This window comes from Mustela erminea, chromosome 3, assembly GCF_009829155.1.
Source record: "Mustela erminea isolate mMusErm1 chromosome 3, mMusErm1.Pri, whole genome shotgun sequence".
Taxonomy (NCBI): Eukaryota; Metazoa; Chordata; class Mammalia; order Carnivora; family Mustelidae; genus Mustela; species Mustela erminea.
Window position 1 is genome coordinate 49,097,713 of NC_045616.1, and position 3,809 is coordinate 49,101,521.

The 3,809-nt window shown below is 32.7% G+C and overlaps 1 non-coding gene across 1 annotated transcript; it reads left to right on the forward strand.

Moving 5' to 3' along the window:
• The first annotated feature begins 1,159 nt into the window (after positions 1-1,159).
• LOC116587391 lies at positions 1,160-1,262 on the forward strand. The gene has a single exon (XR_004284412.1). It is a non-coding gene; the product is annotated as a U6 spliceosomal RNA (small nuclear RNA).
• Positions 1,263-3,809: the final 2,547 nt, after the last annotated feature.

A 3,809-nucleotide genomic window follows, 5' to 3' on the forward strand; every position in this document is an offset into this window, starting at 1 on the left:
ATAAATATAAATATAAATTTTAGAAAAATTTGTCATTTTTTAATTTTTAGAGGTTAGGTGAGTTTATGACTGAGAAGGTGTTGAACTCATTGATCAATTTGGGAAGAAACTGACCTAAAAATACCTTAACAGCATTTTGTCTTTGATTCCAAGAGCATGGTAAATCTTTTCATTCATTCATTCATTCACTCACTCAATTTTTAAATTTAGTTCTGGGCTCAATATGGAACTTGAATGCACAACGCCAAGATCAAGAATCACATGCTCTTCTGACTGAGCCAGACCGGCTCCTTTCATTTAAATCTTTATCTTCCTATAATTATGCCCCTCTCAAAAATTCTTTTACTTCCCATTTGTTTTCTAATATGTATTTGATATATGTTTACTGATGCTTAAATCTAGTTTAATTCACTTGTTAGTCTAATAGTAGATTTGTACCATCTACAAATTTCTATGCAGACAATGGTACCATCTGTATATATAAGAACAGTTATGCTTTTTCCTTTACATTTGTTTCTAATTCTAACATCTGGATAGTATCTAGGTTACCTTCTATTAATTGTTTTTCTCTAGGCTACACATCAGATATTTCTATTTCTTTACAGATCTAGGAGTTTCTCATGTACATAGAACATTTTGAATGATAGAGATTTTCTGCTATATATTAGTTACCTCTGAAGAATGCTGGGTTTTGTTGTTGTTGTTGCTCTTTGCTTTTGGTTTTATTTTATTAGGTAACTAAACTGGTTTGGCCTCAGACTCAAAACTTACTGCTACAGAAAGCAGCTGAAGTCTTTGCTAATTATCTTTAGACTTGTAGATGTTCCTTCTTACCACTACTGGACTTTATCCATACATGTTTACTCAGATACTGGCCAACAATTTGGGCAGAGAGGATACATAAATTGTGAGCCCTGCCCCCAACACGACCCTTTCCTCTCCCTGATTTTTTTCCTCACTTTCCAGCTTTTCCACAAAGCCAAAACAGTCTGCTAATTTTTGCAGTCAATAGGGATAAGTTTTAATGAGCTTTCTGCTCAAATTTCACCCACCTTGCATAAGTTAAACTAGGTGGTACCCTCAAGGAGATGAGAACCCACACAGACAACAGTAAATTTTATCCAACATAGTTTCCTTTCTCAAAGGGTATAATGCCATGCTTGCTTTGGCAGGATATATAAAAAATTGGAATGATACAGAAAAGATTAGCATGGTCCCTGTACAAATACAACACATAAATTTGTAAAGGGTTCCATCTTTTTAATAGATATGCAGAAAAATAAAGAGGAATCCAAGTATATCACTAAAGAAAGCCAACAAATTGTGACAGAAGAGAGTAAGAGAATAAGGAACAAAGGAAAACTACCAAAACAACCATAAAACAAGTAACAAAGTGGCAATAAATACATACATATCGATAATTACTTTGAAGGCAAATGGAATAAATGCTCTAATCAAAAGACATAGGGTGAAGAAATAGGTTAAAAAAAAAAAAAAGACCCATCTGTACACTGCCTACAAGAGAGGCATTTCAGACCTAAAGACATATGCAGATTGAAAGTGAAGGGATGGAGAAGAATTTATCATGCAAATGGATGCAAAAAGCAAGCTGGAGTAGCAATACTTGTATCAGAGAAAATAGACTTTAAAACAAAGACTAACAAGAAACAAAGGAGGACATTATATAATCATTCAGGGGACAACCCAACAAGAAAATATAACAATTATATTTCTACACCCAATATGGGAACATCCATATACTTGAAGCAGTAAATAACAAATATAAAAGAACCAATTGGAGGAGGAGAATTCAACATTCCACTTACATCATTAGGTACATTATCCAAACAGAAAATCAATAAGGAAATAGACACTTTGAGTGACACATAGGGCCAAATATATTTAACAGATATATTTGGAATTCCATCCTAAAACAGCAGAGTACATTTTTTTTAAGTGCACACAAAACATGTGCACTTATTCCACAATATGTATATTCCACAGTATACCATATAATAGGCCAGAAAACAAGTCTTAACAAATTAAAAAATATCAAAGTCATTCCATCCATCTTTTCTGACTGCAATGCTATGAAACTAAATTTCAACCACAAGAAAAATCTGGAAAGACCACAAATACATAGAGGTTAAATAACATGCTACTCAACAATGACCAGGTTAACCAGGAAATCAAAGAGGAAATAAAAAATACCTGAAATAAAAAAGGAAAACCTAATGGTCCAAAATATTTGGGATGCAGCAAAAGCTGTCCTAAAGGGAAGTTTGTAGCAATACAGGCAACCTCAAAAACAAAACAAAAAAAGCTTCAAATAAACAACCTAAACCTTACATCTAAAAGAGTTAGAAAAAGGACAAATGAAAGACCAAATAAGCAGAACAAAGGCAACAATAAAGACTAGAGCAGAAATAAACAAAATAGAAACTAAAACCAAAATAAAACCAAAACGAAAAACAAAGCAATAGACAGATCAATGAAACCTGGAGCTGGTTCTCTGAAAAGATCAACATAATTGATAAGCCTTTACCCAGATGCATCAAAAAAAGGAGAGAAAGGATTCAAATAAGGTCAGAAATGAAAGAGTAGAAACAACCAACACCAAAGAAATACAAACAATTTTAAGAGAATATTATGAAAAATTTTAAGCCAATAAATTGGACAAGCTAGTAGAAATGGACAAATTCCTAGAAACTTTTGTAACCTCCCAAAATTCAATGAGGACAAAGTAGAAAATGTGAATGGACCAATTACAACAATTACATTGAATCAGTAATCAAAAAAACTTCCAACAAACAAAAGTCCAGGACCAGATGACTTCAGAGGCAAATACCATCGAACATTTCAAGAAGAGTTAATATCTATTCTCTCAAACCATCCCAAAAACTTGAAAAAGAAGGAAAACTTCCAAATTCATTCTATGAGGCCAGCATTACCCTGGCAAAAATATCAGATAAAAACACTAAGAGGCAGAGAGAGAGAAATACAGAGGATTATCCTTGATGAAAATAGATACAATAATCTTCAATAAAATATTAACAAACTGAATCCAACAACACATTAAAAAAAATCATTCACCATGATTAAGTGGGATTTATTCCTGGGATGCAGGTGTGGTTCAATGTTTGCAAATCCATAAATATGATACATATCCATAAGAGGAAGGGTAAGAACGATATGATTATTTCAACAGAGACAGAAAAAGCATTTGATAAAATACAACTTTAAGATCAGGAAAAAGACAAGGAGTTCCATTCTCACCACTATTATTCAACATCATACTGGGAGTCCTAGCCACAGCAATCAGACAACAAAAAGAAATAAAAGACATCCAAACTGGTAGGAAGAAATAAAACTTACAGTATTTGTAGATGACATGATATAATGTATAGAAAACCCTAAAGACAGCAAAAAACCTACTAGAATTGATAATTAAATTCAATAAGGTCAAAGGATACCGAGTCAACACACAATAATTGGTTGCATTTCTAAACACTAAAAACAAAGCAACAGAAAAAGTAATTAAGAAAGCAGTCCCATGAACAATTGCACTAGAACGAATAAAATGCCTAGGAATAAATTTAACTGAAGAGGCAAAATATCTGTACTGTGAAAGCTATAAAGCACTGATGGAAGAAATTAAAGATGACACCAAAATTGGGAAGATATTCCATGCTCAAGGATTGGAAAAACAAATATTGTTAAAATGTCCATACTACCCAAAGCAGTCCACAGATTTAATGTAATCTTCCCAAAATACCAACAGCATTTTTCACAAAACTAGAACAAATAAT